Raw genomic sequence first — 9,725 nt, forward strand, 5'->3', positions numbered from 1 at the left:
CTCTTCTTGTTCTGCTTCCCCTCAGCTTAAATGCATCATCCATAGCAAGGCAAGGCTCCAGGATAGAGATTTCAAATAAATGTAATGGTTTATGGAGTTTCCCAGCCAAGCAGCTTTCAGGATTCAGAATTACAAACCAAGTTAGTAATATTTCCCAGAGATCCATTAAAATCCTTTACTAGACCCCTTCAAAATATGCACCTAAAAAAACCCAAAAAACCCCAAAAAACAAAAACAAAAAAATCCCAAGAAAATAACAAAACAAAACAATTCAAAAAACCCCAAAAAAGGCAAAAAAAAAAAAAAACCCAAAAAACAAAGAAAGAAATGAAAAGGGAAAACAAAGGAGAAGAAAAAAAATACTGTTGCTGCATAAACAGCTACAACTGAAATGGATTAATTTCATTTACTGTATTTAATTACAGGAATTATTTAATGTTCTGCTCATGTTTCTGTGTCTCCATCCTGACTGATGCCATGAGAGCATCAAAGAACACAACCAACACATGTCACACATGGTACCTTCTTTACCACCTCTCCCTCACACAGAGAAGGACAATTGTGCTCTGCAGTGTTTTCTTTCAGAGTGATTTTGATTTAGTGGGGTTATTCTTCCTCTTTCTACTCTTCTAATCTGACACTTGACTCAAAAGAGGGGCAAGGTATCCCACTTCTGCTGGAGGAAAAGCCAAAATGTAGCACTCTTGTGCTGAACACAGAATTTTTTGCATGATGCCACCTTGAGTCATTTTCTTCTTGTCCTTTCAGTAAATACCTTGAAGGAATGAAAACACCTGAGGCTGAACAAAAGGGCTCCAAACTAACACATAACAACCTGCTTTTTAGGAGAGTTGTGTGAGCCCTTGAAAAAATCCAATAGTCTCTTGACTTAATGCTGGAATCCACTAGAGCAGGTTTTTATCTACTTGTGCACGTTCCCTTCAGGAAGGTGAAAATACGAACACAGGCACAGAAACACTCTCAGGCATCATGGATGGAATTGTCAGTCCTGTCCCATTGCCCCTCATAGGGGACATAACACACTGGCCCAGTTCAGGCTCTCACTGCTGGCCCAAACCTGCTCAGACCACATCAGGACAGGTTTTGTGTTGGGCTGACTCCTCTTCCTCAGCCAATGTAAACTGTTCCATGAGATCTGGGTAATTCAGCAGAGGTGGAACGGCATTCCAGCAGCTGATCTGAAGCCAGTGCTCCTGACAGGGTTAACCAGAGATTTCATGAAACCACAGCTCCCCAAACCAAACCCTCCTGAGCTTTTACCCCTTGCACTTTGTTGGACTTCCAAGCAGTGAAGAGAATAAATGGCACATCATGGAATTATAAAGGTTGGAAAAGCCCTCCAAGACCATTGAGTCCAACCTGTGTCCAATCCCCACTTTGTCACCCAGCCTTGAGTACTGAGTGCAACATCCAGACATTCCTTGGACACCTCCAGGGATGGGGACTCCAAACCTTCCTGGGCAGCCCCTGCCAAGGCCTGCCCACCCTTTCCATGGAAAAATTCCTTATGATGTCCAACCTGAACCTCCCCTGGCACAGCCTGAGCTCATTTCCTCTCCTCCTGTCCCGTTCCCTGGGAGCAGAGCCCGACCACCCCCAGCTGTCCCCTCCTGTCAGGAGTTGTGCAGAGCCACAAAATCCCCCCTGAGCCTCCTTTGCTCCAGGCTGAGCCCCTTCCCAGCTCCCTCAGCCTCTCCTGGTGCTCCATTCCCTTCCCCAGCTCTGTTCTCTTCCCTGGCCATGCTCCAGCCCCTCAGTGTCTCTCTTGCACTCAGGGCACACAGCTGTGCCCACATGACCCCACCAGCCCATCTGAACTAAATTATCTGTGTAAACACTGGATGCACTGAGCAGCTTCAGCAGATTCCCCAGAGCAGACCCAGCTTGGTCACCCAGCTCTGCCATCAAAGGCCACCAAAGATACTCCAGGTCATTCTGGGCACAGCTGAACTCTCAGAGCAGCACCTGGCACCACATCCAGACATTTCAGTGATGTTGCCATGGACCAGCACACAGCACATTTTCATTTCAACTCATTGCCTCTAAGCAAGAAGCATTTTTTAATTTCCTCCAGCATTAGGGATAATGTTAGCCACTACAAATGAATTGAAAGATGCCTCCCAAAATGCTTTTTCAAATGCACCCTAAATAGTAAACACCATTCAAGTAAGATGCAGCCAGGATTGTAATTGGAAGCTGCAGAGAGTTCTCTTTCAGGATTCATAAAAAAGGGCACTTTGCTGAAAAGGTTCATGTAATAGAAACCTTCACAAGTAAGGGCCAGCTCCTCCAAAACATGCAGCTCCTTCAAGCAACACAAAGTACCCCAAAACTCTGCAGGTGAGCTATGTGGATGTGTCCCTGCATGGCTCCAGCAGTGCAAAGCAGGAGGAATTCAGAAGGAAAGGTTCCTGGAAGGACAGCAGGAATTATACAAGGTCTGGAAACGCTTTTCCATGAAGAGCAACCCAATGGGTTGGGATGCTGCAGCCTAGAAAAGAGGCAGGAGAAGGGGATTCAAAAATCTTGAGTCACTGGAGGAGTGTGGGAGGATCACAGAATCCTAGGATCATTGAGGTTGGAAAAGTCCTCCAAGACCATTGAGGCCAAGCTGTGATGGATCACCACCTTGTCACCAGCCCAGAGCTCTGAGTGCCACATCCAGGGGTTCCTTGGACACCTCCAGGGATGGGGACTCCAAACCTCCCTGGGCAGCCTCTCCCAATGTTTAACAACCTTTTCCATGAAGAAATTCCTCCTGGTGTCCAACCTGGCACAGCTCAAGGCCATTTCCTCTTTTCCTGTCACTGCCTGGGAGCAGAGCCTGACCTCACCTTGCCACAACCTCCCTTCAGGTGCACAATTGCTCCTTAACCACCTGGTCCAGCCCCAGAACAAGGAGAGGGAAGCAATCCAGGGGATCCACAGCAAATCAGGGAAGATGGCTATGAGGAAAGGGAGTTGGAAAGTTTATGTGGCTCAAGGCAGGGCTGGGTAAATACTTGGAAACGAAATCCAGCAAGGATTATTAGACAGATGAGTCTTCCCTGACACAGAAAATATCCTAAGCTGAAAATAATTAGGGCCCAAGAGAGTATTCAAGGAAAGTATCAGAACTGTTTGCCTCTCCCCCCTGTTCTCCAGGAAAGCAATTATGGTCAGTGCAGAGGGTGGTGGGGTTTTATCAGCTGCCTTTCCTCACTGCAGTGAGCAAAGGAACCTTCCATCATCTCCTGGGGCAGGGCAGAGCTGTGCAGAGAGAGAAGAATGCAGGCAGAACTGTGGTGAGGGGACAAGAAATGGGAAAAGGGAGGCAGAGTGGGACAAACACAGATGTACGTGGTTCTACAGGAGCCCTGAGGACCAATCCTGGTCCTGCTGACTTCAAGGGAGAGGGAGGAGAGGCTGAGCTGCTGTAGTGGGGCTGTTGCAGCAGCTCAGATGGTTTTAGGAGAAGAGGAAAGGAAAATTTTGCAGGGAAAAGCAGCATCTCCAAGAAGAGCAGGTGCTCAGGTGGGGAGAGCAGTCAGCACTCAGGAAATGCAACCGCGGGATCAAACCTGCAGTGGTGCATCCCAAATCTCACCCATTTCCCTCCCACCCAACCACAGCACCCTGAAAGCAATGAAAGGTGCTCCTCTCCCTGCCAGGGGTGGCTCCCCGAGCTCACTAAGACAGATGAGCCCCAAATAAGGATCAATAACTGGGCTGTGAATAAGGCAAGATGGACGAGGGAGGGAATGGGCACTGAAAAGGGCAAGTTCCAGGCAGGATTAATGATGGAGAGGGAGTTGCACTGGAGCAGAGGACTCAGACTGCTCAGCTCTTTGTGCCTTCAGGAGGGGAAGGGTTTGAAGGAGTGCTGTGTCCCAAGAAATCCAGATGGCAGTGAAAGCTCACTGGCACCTCCAGAGTGCTTCTGTCTCTGTGCTGTGGGGTTCAGATGGCAGCAGGGACAGATCCAGGAGCAAGGGAAGGACCTGGAAAGCCATAGGGAAGTCTCAAAAAGGCACAAGCTTGTGCTGGTAACAGCTCAAGAAGGGATTGCAGAAAAAAAACTCCAAATCTGCTCATCTCCAAGCTCCTCTCTACCTCTCTTACAGCATTCCACTCTTATTTCCTTCATTTTTCATCTTCCAGGCCACAGCCCTGTGCCCAGCCAGGCTGCTGTCTCAATCAAAACCATTCCTCCAGTCCTGTGTCTCCATCAGGACGTGGGGGGAGGCAATAAACACCCCTTCTCCAGCAGCAGCTGCACAGCTTGCTCCAGACACAGGGTGCTTGGAGGAATGTTACCTAGGAGGAAATCATTAAAGGAATCTGGCTAATTTTGTAATTCACACCTGGACTGCAAATGTTAAAGAGCCTGCAATAATCTCTAATGAAATATCACATTGTTTAAAGAGTTCCCAGTGAAATTCGCCCTTAATTGATTTTTGATCTGTGAAAAAACACCATGGAGAAAGAGAGAGAAGATATCAGTCAGACTCCTGTTTTATCCCTCCTGCGAGCGTTCTCCTGCCTTTGTTTCCTTTGTCCCCAAGGAATCAACACTAGCCTGAAGAAAGCAGCCTGGAAGACACTACAAAACTAATAAATAACACTCGAGTGGGAATCCTGAACAGCACATCCTCTTAAATCATCCTGAAAAAGGTGAAGCAGTCTCCTAGGACAGCTCAAGAATCATAGAACGTAGATTCGTAGCAAGAACCATCCCAGACAGACCCCGTGGGTTGGAGCTTCTCCAACCCTCAGGAACCTCCCCAACAGCACCAAGGCTGATCCCCTGTGCAGTGACACAGCTCATCTCGCCCTCAGGATATCACAGGGGAGCTTAATCCAGACATGACTGACACAGAGCAATGGCCAAAAATATTGACAGCAAAGACCTGGCAGAAAATTCCTGACAGCGGCAGCGTCCGGCTCAGGACGTGCCAGGGCAGCTGCAGGAGCCAAGGAAACAGGTCAGGATTAACTCACAAGATAATGCACTGCAAAGCTCTTCCAAAACCCAGCAGCAAACTGTCATCAAGCAAATGAGCAAACAGTAAAATATAGCTGGGAGAGATGAGAGGAAATGCATCTCTAAACATCACCAGAGACCCAAATAAACTGCTGCACCAGGCGGCTGGAAAGCACCGGGCATCAATAAGGCTTTAACTAACATTTACAGCTGCCAGAGCCTGCTGCAAACAACCAGAGCTAAAAGGAAAAAGAGGATAAAATGAAGGAAAAGATGTGCAAGGGTTTTCTTAAGAGCTGCTGGAAGGAACCACATCCCAGGCTGGCCAACTAAACCAGCAGGGGAGCACCTTGCATGGCAAGCGAATTAGGATGGGATTGATGGCAGGGCGAAATGTGGGAGGCTGCCAAGGGGATGGGAAAGCTCTGGACATGCTGAACATCTTCAACAATAAAGCCTTTGATAAAATAGACATTAGGACACGAAGGGGAGAAGAATCCTCACAACTGCCATGTTCAGATCAGGGCAGCTCAGTAAGAGCTTCAAGCAGCTAAACCTGGGATAACAATGGATAACCTGGAACAGCAGAGGATGCCTTTCCCTCAATTACACAGCACTAATATCAGGTTTATAAAATGGCCCTGGCACAGGGTGCCCAGAGAAGCTGTGGCTGCCCCATCTCTGAAAGTGCCCAAGGCCAGCTGGGACAGGATTTGGAGCAGCCTGGGACAGTGGAAGGTGTTCCTGCCCATGGCAGGGGTGGGACTGGATGGGCTTTAAGGTTCCTTCCAACCCAAACCATTCCACAGTTTTATGATTCTATGGTTCTTGTGGGAATGATCAGATCACTTTTGCTTTTGTAAAGCATCTGTTGGCTTATACTCCCAGCAAGGGTGGTGCTTTTCAGCTCCTGCTGGAGAGCTTTCCTTATCATTCCATTCACACGTCTCTGTGAGATCCAGTGACACTTCCACCTCAGCTGAAATGGAGGAATCAGCCAGATGGGATTCCAATGGGAGTAGTTCCCCTGTGACCATGAGTTTTATCCTTGAGCAGGACTCAGCTGGGACCAGTCTCTGCAGAGTGTCCAGGCAGGAGCACCAAGGGAAGCTCTGTGTGGAGTTTTCCATCCTGCGGGCTCTCCTTTCCTGTACCAATCCCAGGAACTTCCTTCAGCATTTCTCCCTTGGCTGCCTTGTCTAGACTGTCACACTGAGCATCTGGGGCATTTCATAATCTTCTTAGAAATTGTGACCTTCGGTTCTGTGTTACAGTGACCTGAAAGTTTGTCCAAGAAAAGCATGAGCTTTATTTTTAAAATACACAAATTCCCCCAGCTCAGCTGTTTCCTGGCAGGTCCAAACCATGCCACATTTTCTCACATCTGCAAAGAGCTGCTGTATGTGAAGTGTCTTTCTTCCAGCCCACTTCCTTGGGTATAATTGTGCACAGTTAATTTTGAAAAATTCAACAACACAGTAATTTCTCCCTTTGTATATCTCTTCACCTTTTTTTTTCTGGGAAAAAAAAAAAAAAAACAGGCAAAGAGCCAGCTCCATACAATGGATATCAGTGACAGCCCTGAAAGGTGACAGGTGCCAGGACAGGCCATCCAGAAAGGCTTCAGCTGTCTCCTCTGGAGCTGGGCACATCTGCAGATCTTCAAAGCATCCTCTATGTCCAGTGCCTGCCATGCCCCACAGCACAGGAGCTGATGTGAAGGACACAGTGACCTGGGTGAGGTCACAATGCCAGTGGCCAGGACACACCTGGGAGCCACTCCCATATCCCCAGCCCTGTTCCATCCCCTCTCCCTGGAGGCTGGGGCCCTCGGTTTGTTGTTTAAGGTACAATTTAGTGCACTCCTTACCTGCTTCCTTTGAATCTAATGATCCACGCTCTCAATTTGATTTGTCTGCCTTGGAAGTCTGCTCCTCACTAATTCCCATTCATCCATCTAGTTTTCCTCGTTCCCTGCAAGCTGTCATTTTTCTGACTGCAACATATTCAACTCCATCATCCCAGGCATTTTATTTGTGTGGTTCTGCTCTAACGGCGAGCATGGCTGTTTCAAATTATGCCTTGCTTTCAGTTTTGCTTGAGTGTAAAAATGTCGTGTAAAAATGAACTACCCTCTGATGAAGGCTTTCAGCCTTCCCATTTGAGGAACAGCAGGCAGCTTTTTGATTCTGGGAGCAATGGGAGAAGGAGCAATCCAGCTTTTGTTTTACAGATTGCTACAATAGATAGCTTCCCTGTAGGAAGTGCAGCACTATATTATGCTTATGTAAAGGGTAATGACTGGGAACTTGGAGAACTCTCCTCTTTGGAAGTGCCTGACGACCAGGAACAGCAGGTGTGGAGGAAGAAGAAAGCTCCAATGCTTTTCTGTCCTGACTTTCTCTTCTTTTATGTTTGGAGACTGAGCTCGGTGTCAGAAGCGAGTCGGCTCCTGCAGGTACATGAAAGTGGAAAGGTGTGAACGTGGCAAGGAAGAAACCCAAAGGAACAGGGGGAGGCACGGCTGGGGCTGAATCCCAAAGCCTGGCCCTGAGCAGCAGCAATGAAAGGGGCTGTGCTCAGCAATAGGAGGCTCTTTAGCTCACTGTGGGGAAACTGGGCAATTACCCGAGGGGCTGGATAAGGGAGAGAACAAAGAGCTGAAACACTGCTGGAGAAAGCCTGTGCCTGTTCCAAGAGCAGCACAGCAGCAGCAAGCTGAGGAAAACCCCCTGACACCCTCCACAAAGACATTTCTGACCCACAGGAACATCAAATACTAAAGGTGTCCCTCTGTGTCCCTGCAGACTTGAGGCAAAATGCTCCTTCCCACTGCCGAACAGCACAATGAGGCACTGCGGGGAGCAAAGCTGCAGAGGGACCCTTTGCTTTGCCTGCTCCAGGCACAAAAGATGCCAAAGCCCCAGGAAATGCCACCAAGATGCAGGATCTGCTGAAGTCTGAGCTGAGCAAAGCTGGCTCAGGGAAAGCACTCAAGATCCTATGTGAGAGCAAAGACATGAGCTGGCACAGAGGGAGAAACAAAACGCAGGACACTGCTCCAAACCAGGCCCTGAGCAGCTCTGTGGGGTGAATCAGAAAATACAGCTTGCCTGGTTTGCCCCTGATTGGGGAAGTCTCCCTCCTCTAGCCCAGAGCCTTTAGGTTGAGTCATATTTTCCATGGTGGCTTTCCCAATTTTGGGGGTCACATCCATTACCTACCCTGGCGTGTGTCCAGCTCCGTGATGTCCAACTCCCTGGGTGGCCTTTGGGAACAACAGAAAAAAAACCACAATTAAGTAAAAAGCAGCAGGAAATTCCCTGAATAGAGAATTGTATGAAAGAACTGAGGAAGGAAAAAACCCCTGTGTATTCCCCTAAACTCTATAAGAATTGATAAAAGCAGCCAAACAAAGGGACAAGAAGCTGCTGGGACAACACAGCAATGCACATTTAGTGAGAACATGGATCAGAGCAGCCCAAGGATGTGATTTGCATCCCTTTCCAGGCTGAGTTTTAGGAAACCAGCAGCTCCCAAACAAGCAAGCAGAGGCATGGTGACACATAGCAGCCGTGATCGTGCTGGACAACAAAGACCTCCCTGATGCTCTGAGAGGAAGGAAACAAAGATGCAGCAAAATACAGACAAATTAAAAGGACTCCACCAGTCACAACAGCATGAGGACAATGGGAGTTCTAAGCTGTATGCCAAGGAAAAGCACAGACTGGAATACAAGGGGTACAGTCAGCACAGGAGATGCTACGCAAGCCTAAAATAAAAGTTCATTCATGGAGCCGTGGAGCAAAAGCTGCAGGAGGTGAATTTACAGCTGATAAACACCGGGAATTAAACGAGGGAGTGACCTGCATGATCCCCACATTATCTCTGCCAGAGAAAACCTCAAATGGTGTTTAAGGAGTGGGATGTCTCCCAAGCACACTGCAGCCAGCACTGGGTGAGAGGAGAGCAGTACAGCAAAATGTGACAGTAGCAATACACACTGAGAATGCACTGCAGGAAAAGGAAACCATTCTGAGAGTAACAAGATATCTCTGATCCAGCAATGTGCCCATCACAGGATGAGGTGCAAGGCAGGGGAGTGCAGCAATGAAATAAAACATTTGCCAGCACCGAGGGAATTCACCCCAGTCAGAGAGCGCACATCCAAACACAGGGCACCCAGGAGACTCTAACTGGGAAGAGGAAAAGCAGGCAGCAAAGCCCAGCTCTGGCAGCAGGACACACACAGAACACACTCTGGGGGCAGGGAGCAGCAGCCTTACCGTGATCCCGATGCTGGCAGCCGGTGGTGATGGGATGGGAACGCTCCTTGGGATCCAGAGCCACCAGCAGTCCCACAAACAGCACCCCAAGCAGGGAGGATCCCTTGGAGGCTGCCAGGCTGTGGTTTAAGGTCTGGGATACAAGAATCAGGTGCTCTCTGGCTGCCACAAACAGCCAGGAGGGCAGAAGTAGCTGTGAGATGAAGCAGATAAAGGATCACACACAAGAGATTTCCCATCTTCAGCTTCCAGCCCCGTCCCACGGAGCAAGAGCAGCACAGCTGACAGCCACAGATCTGAGAGACTCAGGGATTATTGGGACTTGGAATGATCTAATAAAACCTCTGCCTAGTCCTGCTGTGCCCTGAGACAAACACACGTTGCAGCTGCATTAAGACAACACAGCTGCTCTGTAAAACAAGCAGCTTTTTCCAAAATGCCACGACGTGCAGGAA

At 48.6% G+C, this 9,725-nt stretch overlaps 1 long non-coding RNA gene across 1 annotated transcript; it reads right to left on the reverse strand.

Moving 5' to 3' along the window:
• Window positions 1–583: 583 nt before the first annotated feature.
• LOC135451907 (uncharacterized) lies at window positions 584–9,462 on the reverse strand. Its single transcript, XR_010441469.1, has 3 exons — window positions 9,271–9,462; window positions 8,209–8,252; window positions 584–7,436 (listed from the first exon to the last, which is right to left on the reverse strand). It is a non-coding gene; the product is annotated as an uncharacterized LOC135451907 (long non-coding RNA).
• Between the last annotated feature and the right edge of the window lie 263 nt (window positions 9,463–9,725).

Source organism: Zonotrichia leucophrys, chromosome 9 (genome assembly GCF_028769735.1).
Source record: "Zonotrichia leucophrys gambelii isolate GWCS_2022_RI chromosome 9, RI_Zleu_2.0, whole genome shotgun sequence".
Taxonomy (NCBI): domain Eukaryota; kingdom Metazoa; phylum Chordata; class Aves; order Passeriformes; family Passerellidae; genus Zonotrichia; species Zonotrichia leucophrys.